Below are 14374 nucleotides of genomic sequence, written 5' to 3'. Positions count from 1 at the left end.
AAAGACATGAGAGCCTGACCTACCTGTAATAATAAACACGGTGCAGAATTAGACTTTCTTTGTTCAATTTAACTCACTGTATTCATCTTACTTTAGCACACCTGTACACTTTTCTTTACAAAAAATAGACAGACTTACACATCATAATGTTCAAAAATCAAGAAGCTTGTAGAAGCCTTTTTATTATTGTATATTTACTTTAGACAGGGCTTTTTGTGACCGTACGGTCCGATATGCCATACTTTCACCTCTGTTTCCACTGCTGCAGGTTTTTGCCCTGCTTGCAGCCTCTGCTTGCTGAGGGGGTGCGGCCATCACTCCAAACAGCAAATCCCTCCCCGCCCCCACCTGTTACCCGGCCCCACGCATGGCTGACCACAGAGCATCTCCAGAAGTCCTATACCCCCTCCACCCTCTCAAGTAACATTCCTAGAGAGGATGTGTTTGTGTGTATGTTGGGAAGGCAGCTGTTATGTTTCTTGGGGGGGAGGGCGGTATTATGTGTATTGTGGGTGGGTTATGTGTATTGTGGAGGGGGTTATAATGTGTTTTTTGGGGAGGGTGTTATTATATGTATTGCTGGGATTATGTGTATTGGGGGTGTTATGTGTATCAGGGGTTGTTGTGTATTTATATTTTTGTAACAGTGTTTCCCCCACCTGGTGGGAGATTTGGCCATTACTACGTATGTTGTGCATGATACCTGCTGGAAACAGGAGGGCTGAGCTGTCTGCTGATGGTAGTGGGAACACAGGATCAGGTTTCTGGGGCACATTACCCATGTGGTCCTTCAGCAGTGCAGCGCTTCCATCAGCTGTAGGCTCCAGAATTATGGAGGCGATCTCCCACAGTAGAATTACTCCCTCTACTACCAGTAAAATCACACACCAGACAGGAGGTATATGCAAACAGGAATGGCCTTTATTGGGTCAGCACGGCACTGGTCTGCCAATACAGTCTCTCTGGATCAGTTACCCAGCTGGAAGATGGTGCCTGGACAACCACTATGGCCAAGTGCACCGCAGCTGACCAAGCTCTTCCGAACCCCTCTATCAGGGTATAGGTTGACACTCACTGTCCCCCAGGGGGAAGAGGAACAGAGAAGGCTCCAATCTTAAGCACTCTGTTGTGTGACCTGCCTCTCTCAGTGGAGAGTGGAACCTACAGAGTTTGGGCAGCAATCCCCTTAAGTACAGCCAGGAGGAGGGCACTACTGTAGGTCTGACCCCTGATTGGGAATACTCAGGCCTAGTTGACACTGCCTCCCCCGTCACTGAAGGGCCCTGCAGGGTGTGGAGAAAACCCATAATTACTACTGGCAGCCTGCTCTTACCAGGATTTACTGCCAGGAGGCAGAAAACCATTTCTACCCTGTCCATGTAGATAGATCTCCCAACCTTCCACACGTCCACTATGTAGGCTACCCTTTTCTCAATGTTGTGAAATGTGCTCCTACTGTGAGTAAGAACATAGGCCCTAATCACTTCATTAGTCATTTCTCACGGTTTTAATCTATTTCCCTCATAATGGGCTCTGGCACATAAGACCATGAGATTGTCTGTACCGCTGTACCACGTGTCTCTCGGTTCTGCTTATTTTAGTTAGCCGACGGCCTTCAGCTTGGCCTGACAATACCCAGTATAAGGGCTCCTGGGTGGGTGGTTCACTATACATAAGGATTTCTCTCCGAGGTTGTATAATCCCTAGCAGGTCGCAAAGAAGGGGTGGTACTAGTCGACGGGTACGGGGCCTTAAAGCTCTTAGAGTCCCGATCAGAGTCCTTACTGCATGGCCCACCCTGACTAGCCATTCGCACCTTTTTAACTGTGTGAGGCTCTTTTACAAGCTTAGGCATAGGCCTATGGGCCAGTAAATAGTCCCTGTAATGTCCAAGGAAAACAGGGGTAGGGACTTCAGGCCACGCTGGAAGCATAGCTGTCTTTCATGCTAAGCACTCCCGGAGGGAGTCCATAAAGGCCTTTCCCTTAACAGGGGTTGGAGCAGTACTCACCGGAGCAGGAATCGATTCCGGTTCCTCCACCCCAGCGGTAGCTCTTGTGGTGACGTCATCACTAACCGATATCACAAGGTCCTGGTACAGCTCCAGGTCCTGCACCGGTAGTGCGTCGACGTCCAGTCTTTGTACGGGCATATCCTCATCGCCGCCATCATCTGTTTCAGTTTGAGCATCAGCATTGGATGGTACCTCCACACCCATAGTGTCTAGGAGCGTCGTCGAATCCTTGGTATGGATGCTGGGCACCTACATAACCGGAATGCTCCGCTGCCTCTCAGGTCTCACAGTCGCTTTCATTGGGGTTGGACTCCACCAGAGATCAGAACCCCTTAGGAGGGTCGTGTCGTTGGTTACCTTGATCTGGTCACTTGGCGCCGGCCGGAACACCACGAAAAACCTCCGACTACTGGTACTGGATGAAGGTAGAGACACATCTACAGGGGAGAGGCACCGGATCATTTCTGAGTCATCAGAGGCAATTGGCAGAGCCTGCATCAGCACATGGCCTCTGGCAACAACTGTTCCTCATCACTCCAGGCATTCACCTTACCCGGTTGCTCTCGGACTGGTTCCGGCTCGTCTCTGTCTCTGGTTCCTCTGTGGGGACCTGGTCTGGAACCTCCTCTGAGCTTTCTTGGATCACCGGGGTACTTGGACCCCTGGAGCATCCTCGTGGGCATACAGGCCCTCAAGAACCTCGATCGTTGAGGCAATTTGCGTAACAGCAGCATCAACCACCCAAGTATTGGGGTTGGTTGCATCTTTGTCTGCAAAGGCCATAGGTTGCAGCAGCATAGGTTTGATGAAGCATGCTCCACATTGAACACACTTGGCTCCCCATACCAGCTCGCCAACAGGGAAATCGCACAGAGGCAGTGAAGGTACCTCTTCCCATCCACCTTCACCACCAGGAGTCCTCCTGGTAGACGGTAGTGGGTGAACTCATCTCACTTGACATAGCTAAGTCTTGTGGTTGGCAAGGACACAGGAGTAAGGGTAAGTTAGCGCCTTTCTCTATCCAGGCTCCGAAGAACTGAAGGTGCAGTCAGCCAGATTCGGCTCCACCCTTGTCTTCAGTGCTCTTTCGGCATTGATTGTCACAGTGCCCCTTCCCGCTGGTGGAGATTAGAGGTGGGGCACTGTTGCAGGGTTCATGCAACCACATGCGGGGTTTCTGGATAAGGCTTATTTATTGAGCCTTAAAAATACAGCACACAAAAACAAAACGGCTTCTTTTCAGCATACAAAAAAAACAAAACAGCTTATTTTCAGCATACAAAAAACACAGACAGTTCCTCAAACAGGCATTTTGAAGACAGACCTTATAGCAGTAATCTACTTCAGCGTTTCAGTCCTATCTCTTGACCAGCCAGCCCTCATGTGTGTGCATCCTGGGTTTATTTTAATACACCTTGATTATGCAGCTGGGATCAAACTAATTGTTAGGAGCTTCCCAGCTGAAAGTTAACCTCCTCACTGCTGCACTGCATACCTACACATACGTCTGCCAGGCATATAGCTGGTGACGTTCATTCACCCTGTCACGGGCATACTGGGACAGGGTGTGACTCTGACTTTTGGCTGAGCCAGTCACATTGCTTGGTTGGGGCCCTGGCTTTCGCGCCAGACCCTTGCAGAACTTTGCAACAAGGTGTGCAGCTTTTCTGCAAGCCACCCATGCAGTTCCCATTCGCGGCGGGAACCGCCATTTTAGGTGGTGTAACTCACGTGGTGCATACCCAGGCAGGGGAACCTCCATTTTGCGCACAGTTCTTTCTCTGACGCCACAGGAGTTGCGATTCCAGCAGGAATCTGTTCCCTGTAGGTCTCCACAGCACATGGAAAACAAGAAAACACAGCGCACAACGCACATAGTGAAGTATGTTTAAAATAAATTATATTAAAGATAATAATTCTGCGTACATCAATTCAGATATTATAAGTAATTCCATGTATTAGGTCATGGATTACCAGACACAGGATGGTAACAGGAACAGTCTCAATTCTGCATCCTCTGATGGTCTCAATCAACGGCTTCTGGGACGTGTGGTTCTCTCTCAGGTAGGTGGCTGCTCCACGAGTGGCACTATCAGTCCTCCTTGATGAACCTGTCCCCTCTGATGTCCTGCCCCATGAACTCGGATGGTAAAAATGTCCAAATTCTCTGGTTAGGGGTACAGTAAGTCTCCCTTAGAGGCACTCAGTGTGTTAAATGTAACCTTTGGAGAGAATGCCGATCGGGATCATATTCTCAGGACTCTATACTTCGCACATGTAATGCGATTAGCTAGCCAGAGTAAGGCATCACGGGAAACCATTCAGGCTCATATACATGCGAAAACACTAGGGTTAGGGAGTGATCACAAAACCACATCAATTGAAACAAAATAATGGGTGAGTATATGGTAATCAAAAAAGTGGGTGCAAACTGTGAACTGAAAAGTGAATCAGAAAAAGGGAGGGAAGGAAAACACAAAATGGATGTGTCTCCTAAAAGAATTCACTATACTGCACTCCTACTTGATTTAAAATTTAACTTTTAATATATTTACATAAAACATATGTTACCAAAACGTCGTGTATTGTGCATTAAAAATAAATTAAATTAACAAGACCAAGCGTCCGTGTCAGTGAATGTGCGTTGGAATGGTCTCAAACAGCAAATTGTAGTTGAGATAGCAGGACACAAGACGCTAATAGTCAGGGTATGAACCCCTCTGGGGCACCTATGAGACCAGGTACATGTATATATATAAATATAACTAACAAACTCAGTGAATGATTGTATCGTGAAAATACTGCAGTCCTGCTTGGACTTATAAACCACAGAGCACTTAGGGATGTTAGTTAGAAGTGTATTACCATCCACTAGGTATAGAAGTGCAACTGATAGTGTGGTAATGGAGGGTAAATGATTCACAGCATAGTGAAGCAATTGTTCACAGCATTTTGGTCAGTGAATCATTATACAGCACACTCCAAATGAACATGTCATATAGAAAGCAGGAAGGCTTGCGCACTGAGTGTTAGTAAAGGTAACCAATTTAGATCTACATAGATAGAGCCAGGAGACTACAGAACACTACATAAAAGCAGCTCCAAGTAGGAGACTGACAACATTGCGCGTCCAACGCGCGTTTCCCTCCAGCAAAGGAGCTTCATCAGGGACAAATTCCCTGAGGAAGCTCATTTGCTGGAGGGAAACACGCGTTGGACGCGCAATGTTGTCAGTCTCCTACTTGGAGCTGCTTTTATGTAGTGTTCTGTAGTCTCCTGGCTCTATCTATGTAGATCTAAATTGGTTACCTTTACTAACACTCAGTGCGCAAGCCTTCCTGCTTTCTATATGACATGTTCATTTGGAGTGTGCTGTATAATGATTCACTGACCAAAATGCTGTGAACAATTGCTTCACTATGCTGTGAATCATTTACCCTCCATTACCACACTATCAGTTGCACTTCTATACCTAGTGGATGGTAATACACTTCTAACTAACATCCCTAAGTGCTCTGTGGTTTATAAGTCCAAGCAGGACTGCAGTATTTTCACGATACAATCATTCACTGAGTTTGTTAGTTATATTTATATATATACATGTACCTGGTCTCATAGGTGCCCCAGAGGGGTTCATACCCTGACTATTAGCGTCTTGTGTCCTGCTATCTCAACTACAATTCGCTGTTTGAGACCATTCCAACGCACATTCACTGACACGGACGCTTGGTCTTGTTAATTTAATTTATTTTTAATGCACAATACACGACGTTTTGGTAACATATGTTTTATGTAAATATATTAAAAGTTAAATTTTAAATCAAGTAGGAGTGCAGTATAGTGAATTCTTTTAGGAGACACATCCATTTTGCGTTTTCCTTCCCTCCCTTTTTCTGATTCATATACATGCGCACTGTTAGCTGTCAGCTGCTTGGTGTATATACCGGCAGACCGCCACGAGGTAACAGACAGAGACGGGATAAAGATAAGCCCATATTCAGCAGCATGCTGTGTGAGAGACTAGGGGTTACCGGACACGCTTGCAAATGACGTAATCCTATGTGTTTCACAGTGCTAGGCTACTTCTTCAGGGATCCGTTTCTACCCATGTGGTTCTTTAGCAGTGCAGCGCTTCCATCTGCTGTAAGCTCCAAATCTATGGAGGCAATCTCCCACAGTAGAATTTCTTCCTCTCCTTGCAGTAATATTACACACCAGGCAGGAGGTATATGCAAACAGGAACGGCCTTATTTGGGTCAGCACACACAGCACGGCAGTGGTCTGCCCAATACATCCTCTCTGGATCAGTTACCCAGCTGGAAGATGGTCCCTGGACAACCACTATGACCAAGTGCACCGCAGCTGTCCAAACTCTTCCGAACCCCTTTATCAGGAGCCAGGGTATAGGTGCACACTCACTGTCCTCCAAGGGGAAGAGGAACAGAGAAGGTCACAATCTTAAGCACTCTGCTGTGTGACCTGCCTCTCTCAGTGGGGAGTGGAACACCTACAGAGTTTGGGCGGCAATCCCCTTAAGTACAGCCAGGAGGAGGGCACTAGGTCTGATCCCTGATTGGGTATACTCAGGCCTAGTTGACACCGTCTCCCCCATCACTCAAGGGCAGTGCAGGGAGTGGGGAAAACCCATAATTACTACTGACAACCTTCTCTTAACAGGACTTACTGCCAGGAGGGCAGACTGGTAGCCAGAAAAACAGTCCTGGCTACATATTTATAAAATGTTTTATCAGGAAGTAATACATCAAGAGTTACCTCTCATTTTCGAGTATGTCCTTGGCATAGAGTTTGGGGTTTATTTGAGATTTATACTGTACGTATGTGAAGGAGTTATTGTGTGTGAGGATGTGGCAGGACAGCCTGAAGGTGAGGTAAGACAATAGTCCACATGTGCAGTTTCAGGGTAAACTAAATGTTGAGTGGTTTTATTTCTCCACAACACAAATAAACATTTGGGCACACTGTCCCTTTAAGGCAAAACAAAACTCATAAAAAGAACAGCTACTCCCCATAGGGAGTGTCACGGGAGACTCCTGTGGCGGGTAGGATCTCGGTGGCCGGAACAGCACGAGCGTAGTAGGGGTCACAAGCAGGGGTCCGAGGCAGGCGGCAGGTAGCGAAGTCAGGTAACAAGCAGGGGTCCGAGGCAGGCGGCAGGTAGCGAAGTCAGGTAACAAGCAGGGGTCCGAGGCAGGCGGCAGGTAGCGAAATCAGGTAACAAGCAGGGGTCCTGAGGCAGGCGGCAGGTAGCGAAGTCAGGTAACAAGCAGAGGTCGGCAACGAGGAGACTGGAACAGGACAGGCGGGGCGGGACAGGGACTGAGAACAGGGAGCAGGGACTGAGACCGGGGAGCAGGAACAGACAGGGACAAGCCAGATTACTAGCAAGGACCTTTACTGTGAACAGACTATAATACAGGTACAGGTACATAAACAGATCAGGATCAAAGACAGGCATGTGCATGGGAGTCTGACTTGAAGCACAGGCAAAACCAACAGACAGGAAGCAAGCTATAAGGACAGAGACAGGAGCAACAAGAAGACAGACAGACAGAGGAACCCAGAGCCAACAGAAGGCAGCAGCACACCCAGTGGACAAGGAAGCTATGGCTAGGCAGGAGGTCTAGGCGATCCTGACATTACTCCCCCCTCTCGAGCGTTCTCCGGACGATCCTCCAGGCTCTTCCCGGAGGCCTTGATCAAAAGTGGACTCAAGGTGACCCACCTCTGGTGGTTTGTCAGCGGGCAGAGTGTACTCCACAGGTACAGACTGAAAAAGTCCATCAGAAAGCCGACAGAGGAATTCAATTCTCTCTCGGAACAGTTGAATGTCAGGATGCATCAACCCAAACGCCAGAGAATCTGTGAGCAGTAAGCTTGACTTTGCAGAGTAGGTCACAGGCTCAGCAGAGGACGCATCAGATATTCGTAGATAAACGGAAGAACATGCACTTGTCTTCACAGCAGGAGCAGAGGAGCCAGTAGCTCCTCCTGACAACCCTCCAGTTTTAGCAAGGTGCCCCTGAATGAAGGCCGACTCACGATGGCCTTCGGACAACACTCCATGTTTTGCAGGAACATAGGTGTCAGCAACAACTCCAGACAACCCTCCAGGCTCTTCAGGGAAATCTTGATGGAAGGCCAACTTAATGTGTACGTCAAGTGCTGATGGGAAATCTGTGAGAGGTGCATTTATCCTCATCGCAAGAGCGTTGGCATCAGCATCAAGAATATTAGGCATAGCAAGGAACTTCACAAGGGATCCGTCTAACGTCATAGCAGGGGCATTGGAAACAGATACATCAGGCTCTTCACATGCGGCAGAGGGGACATATTCATTTTCCGTGGTCTCTTTAAGTGACCAATATATCTCTTTTAGTTTTGGAATCTGGAACTTCCCAATGGATATGTTCAACTCTATTGCAGAGGCATGGACATCAGGAATGTGGGCATCAATGACGGGTGCAGACTTTTCACATGTGTAAGTGGGAACAGAGAATTCACGCTCCATGGTCTCCTTTTGTGACTGCTGTTTCGTGGTATCACCTAAATTCTCATTAAGACCAGCTATTTGATTTTTCAGCTCTTGAAGCTGTCCTTCTGCACTTCTTTTCCCACTCAAAGCAGTTGTCAGTTTGGCTTCTTTGGAGTTGAGTCGCGACTCCATATCTCCCAGCTGACTCAGAGTAAAGCTTAAATATGTTTCATCTTCTTCATTTCTGATCTGCAGCTGCCGGTACTCCTCCAGGGCATTGTCCAGCTCCAGCTGCAGCCAGACCTTATCACGGGCTCTGTGGTCCAATAATTTGCAGGCATCGGCTATTTTGACCTCATAGCGCTGTGTCAGGCCAGCCACTTGACAGACGGAAACCTTCTCTCTCTCCTCCTTTTTGCCAAGCTGTGTCTTGAGCTCAGCGATCTGTGCCTGCAGAGCTGTAAGCTGCTGAGATGTGTGTTCAGCTGCTAGCTTTAGCTCTTCCTCCAGCGAGGCTCTGGTTATGCTCAGTGTGGCCTTCAGCTCCTCATGCTGTTCTTTGGGGACACACTGGTTACTCAAATAATCTTGCAGCATCTTTATTTTGTTGGCAGTCTGGAAACTTTCTTCCTGCAGAACTCGCTGCTTTTCTTCAGCATTCACCCATTTCTCCTTGGTGTCCTGCAGATGTGTACGCAGTTCTCGCAGCTGACTCTGCAGCATATTTTCTGCTTGTGTGCGCCGCTCCAGGGAGACACGTTCTTCTTGCAGCACTCTCTCTGCATTCTGCAGTGCTGTCTGCACGTCTAACTTTTCCAACTGTTTCTTCTCCTCTCCTAATTCATGGAGTTTCTTATCTCCTTCACTGACTTGGACATAGAGATTCTTGCACTCTTGGGTTACAGTTTCAAAACTGATATTTAACCCTTCGAAGATTTCTCTCATAGAACGTATCTCTGTTGTCAAGTAGCATCTCTCCTCCCGATCGACTTCCATCTCTTTTTGAAGTAGCAAATATCCTCATGGGAGACTTTAAGCTCTGTATTAAGCCTGTCAATTTCCTTCATAGAGATTTCCAGGAATTCGTTACTTTTAGAAGCGTGGCGCCGATTCTCAGCAGCATCAGCATATGCCTTCTCCAGCTCACCTGACATGACATCCAGGTCACTCTCCAACTGGTGCTTTTCTTTTTCCTGGAGAACACACTTAGCAATTGCTGAGGATAGACCACTCTGTAGTGCAGCCTTAGCTTCTTGCGCTTTATCTAAACGTCCATGAAGACAATCAATCTCTTTTCGTGCAGCTTGAAGCGTCTGAGTAGGAGCATCTTTCTTCTCTTCCACTATTCTTGGGATACGTCTGTGAGTTGCCTTAAGCTGCAGCATATCTCTTTCATCAAATGCAGACTCTGAGGTTAAATTTTCATTCTTAATTCCTTCTGCAACTTCCACAGTAATGCCTCCCTTCTTTTTCTTCTTCTTCCTTGCTTTGAGAAGTTCTGAAGAATCAGTGGTACTGTGTTCACATTTACTGCTCAAGACTGTTTGAGTGGGAGCCATAATTAAACCACACTTCCCAAGAAACAAGTAAAGAGGAAATGTGTTTTTAAAACAAAAGCATTAGAATGAACAACAGGAATATTAGACACAGAGAGACACAAGATAGGAGAGCTGACCCTTTGAGACTTTAACATCAGTCACAGAGATTATAAATGCAAGGAAAAAACATAGACAGAGAAAACCTGCAGTTACATCTAAATCTTTATGCATCAGGCGTAGGGATATCATATAGACCAGGGCTGCACAACATACGGCCCGCGGGCCGCATGCGGCCCCCCTGGCCTCTCTGTGTGGCCCGCGGTGACTCTGGCCGGGCGCCAGTTAATTAATTAAATAAATTTAAAAAAAAAAAAAAAAATTTAAGTTTAAAAAAATGGCGGCGATTCATCCCCCAAACCCCTCCTCCACCGCCCCCCCCCCTCCCCCGGGTTTTGCAGTGCGCGGGGGCAGAAGCAGCATGAGGAGGATGCAGGATGCCGGGGAGGTCAGAGCATGCCGGGGGCGGGGCTTAGTTCCGGGGAGATGATGTGCTGATCTAAAAGAGGTACTGTAGAGGTGTTTGTGTGTGTGTGTGTGTGTGTGTGTGTGTGTGTGTGTGTGTGTGTGTGTGTGTGTGTGTGTGTGTGTGTGTGTGTGTGTGTGTGTGTGTGTGTGTGTGTGTGTGTGTGTGTGTGTGTGTGTGTGTGTGTGTGAAAAACGGGCTGGTGCAGAGGTGGGGGGGTGGGCTGCTGACATGTGAGGAGGTGTGGGCTGCTGACATGTGAGGGGAGGTGGGCTGCTGACATGTGAGGGGGGTGGGCTGCTGACATGTGAGGGGGGGTGGGCTGCTGACATGTGAGGGGGGGTGGGCTGCTGACATGTGAGGGGGGGGTGGGCTGCTGACATGTGAGGGGGGGGGGCTGCTGACATGTGAGGGGGGGGGATGCTGACATGTGAGGGGGGGTGGGCTGCTGACATGTGAGGGGGGTGGGCTGCTGACATGTGAGGGGGGTGGGCTGCTGACATGTGAGGGGGGGTGGGCTGCTGACATGTGAGGGGGGGTGGGCTGCTGACATGTGAGGGGGGGTGGGCTGCTGACATGTGAGGGGGGGCTGCTGGCATATGAGGGGGGGCTGCTGACATGTGGGGGTGGGCTGCTGACATGTGAGGGGGTGTGGGCTGCTGGCATATGAGGGGGGGGCTGCTGACATGTGAGGTGCAGGGGGGGAAGTGATGTGAGGTGCAGGGGGTGTATGATGTGAGTTGCAGGGGGGGAGAGAGTGTCATATTGAGGAGAGGGGGAAAGAGTGTCATTGAGAGGAGGGGGAGAGAGTGTCATTTAGGGGAGGGGAGAGTGTCATATTGAAGAGAGGGAGAGAGAGAGTGTCATATTGAGGAGAGAGAGTGTCATATTGAGGGGAGGGGGAGAGAGTGTTATATTGAGGGGAGGGGGAGAGTGTGTTATATTGAGGGGAGGGGGAGTGTGTCATATTGAGGGGAGGGAGAGAGTGTCATATTGAGGGGAGGGAGAGAGAGAGAGTGTCATATTGAGGGGAGGGAGAGAGAGAGTGTCATATTGAGGGGAGGGGGAGAGAGTGCCATATTGAGGGGAGGGGAATAGTGTCATATTGAGGGGAGGGGGAGAGAGTGTCATATTGAGTGGAGGGGGAGAGTGTCATATTGAGGGGAGGGGGAGAGAGTCATATTGAGAGGAGGGGGAGAGGGTGGGATTTAGGGGAGGGGGGAGTGTGTCATATTGAGGGGAGGGGGAGAGAGTGTCATATTGAGGGGAGGGGGAGAGAGTGTCATATTGAGGGGAGGGGGAGAGAGTGTCATATTGAGGGGAGGGGGAGAGAGTGTCATATTGAGGGGAGGGGGAGAGAGTGTCATATTGAGTGGAGGGGGAGAGAGTGTCATATTGAGTGGAGGGGGAGAGAGTGTTATATTGAGGGAAGAGAGACATGGGGGGGATGCTGACTTGGGGGGGGGCTGCTGACATGGAATGGGCTTGGGGGATGTGGAGGGGGTATTGTGTTTTTGATGTGGAGGGTGGTATTGTGTGGGTGAGGGGGAGAAATGGGGGTATGAGAGATAGATGAGGATGATGATGATGGAGAGGTGCTGGAGGAGAGATGATGATGATGATGATGAGGATGATGATGATGGAGAGGTGCTGGAGGAGAGATGATGATGATGATGATGATGATGATGATGATGATGATGATGATGATGATGATGATGATGATGATGATGATGATGATGATGATGATGATGATGATGATGATGATGATGATGATGATGATGATGATGATGATGAGGTGCTGGAGGAGAGATGATGAGGATGATGATGATGATGATGATGATGATGATGGAGAGGTGCTGGAGGAGAGATGATGAGGATGATGATGATGATGATGATGATGATGATGATGGAGAGGTGCTGGAGGAGAGATGATGAGGATGATGATGATGATGATGATGATGATGATGATGATGGAGAGGTGCTGGAGGAGAGATGATGAGGATGATGATGATGATGAGGATGATGATGATGGAGAGGTGCTGGAGGAGAGATGATGAGGATGATGATGAGGATGATGATGAGGATGATGATGAGGATGATGATGAGGATGATGATGAGGATGATGATGAGGATGATGATGAGGATGATGAGGATGATGATGAGGATGATGAGGATGATGAGGATGATGAGGATGAGGATGATGATGAGGATGAGGATGATGAGGATGATGATGAGGATGATGATGATGAGGATGATGATGATGAGGATGAGGATGATGAGGATGAGGATGATGATGATGAGGATGAGGATGATGAGGATGATGATGATGAGGATGATGATGATGAGGATGATGATGATGAGGATGATGAGGATGATGATGATGAGGATGATGATGATGAGGAGTGATGAGGAGGAGTGATGAGGAGGAGTGATGAGGAGGAGTGATGAGGAGGAGTGATGAGGAGGAGTGATGAGGAGGAGTGATGAGGAGGAGTGATGAGGAGGAGTGATGAGGATGAGGATGAGGATGATGATGATGATGATGATGATGATGATGATGATGATGATGATGATGATGATGATGATGATGATGATGATGATGATGATGATGAAGAGATGATGATGATGATGATGATGATGATGATGGAGAGATGATGATGATGATGGAGAGATGATGATGATGATGGAGAGATGATGATGATGATGATGATGATGATGATGATGATGATGATGATGATGATGATGATGATGATGATGATGATGATGATGATGATGATGATGATGATGATGGAGAGATGAGGATGATGATGGAGAGGATGAGGATGATGATGGAGAGGATGAGGATGATGGAGAGGATGAGGATGATGATGGAGAGGATGAGGATGATGATGGAGAGGATGAGGATGATGATGGAGAGGATGAGGATGATGATGGAGAGGATGAGGATGATGATGGAGAGGATGAGGATGAGGATGAGGATGAGGATGAGGATGATGATGATGAAGAGGTGCTGGAGGAGAGATGATGATGAGGATGATGATGATGATGGAGAGGTGCTGGAGGAGAGATGATGATGAGGATGATGATGATGATGATGGAGAGGTGCTGGAGGAGAGATGATGAGGATGATGATGATGATGATGATGATGATGATGATGATGATGATGATGATGATGATGATGATGATGATGATGGAGAGGTGCTGGAGGAGAGATGATGATGAGGATGATGATGATGATGGAGAGGTGCTGGAGGAGAGATGATGATGAGGATGATGATGATGATGATGATGATGATGATGATGATGAGGATGATGATGATGATGGAGAGGTGCTGGAGGAGAGATGATGATGAGGATGATGATGATGATGGAGAGGTGCTGGAGGAGAGATGATGAGGATGATGATGATGATGATGATGATGATGATGATGGAGAGGTGCTGGAGGAGAGATGATGATGAGGATGATGATGATGATGGAGAGGTGCTGGAGGAGAGATGATGATGATGATGATGATGATGATGATGATGATGATGATGATGATGATGATGATGATGATGATGATGATGATGGAGAGGTGCTGGAGGAGAGATGATGATGATGATGATGATGATGATGATGATGATGATGATGATGATGATGATGATGATGATGATGATGATGATGATGATGATGATGATGATGATGATGGAGAGGTGCTGGAGGAGAGATGATGATGAGGATGATGATGATGATGGAGAGGTGCTGGAGGAGAGATGATGATGAGGATGAGGATGATGAGGATGATGAGGATGATGATGATGATG

The 14374-nt window shown here is 47.9% G+C and overlaps 1 protein-coding gene across 1 annotated transcript in view; it reads right to left on the bottom strand.

Moving 5' to 3' along the window:
• The window catches only part of LOC142498607 (cytochrome P450 2C20-like), an 88480-nt gene that overhangs the window by 48121 nt on the left and 25985 nt on the right, over positions 1-14374 (bottom strand). The gene's annotated exons all lie outside the window — the stretch shown is intronic.

Source organism: Ascaphus truei, chromosome 7 (genome assembly GCF_040206685.1).
Source record: "Ascaphus truei isolate aAscTru1 chromosome 7, aAscTru1.hap1, whole genome shotgun sequence".
Classification (NCBI taxonomy): Eukaryota; Metazoa; Chordata; class Amphibia; order Anura; family Ascaphidae; genus Ascaphus; species Ascaphus truei.
Note: the sequence above shows the minus strand (reverse complement) of the source record. Positions and strands in the feature narration are given on the sequence as shown.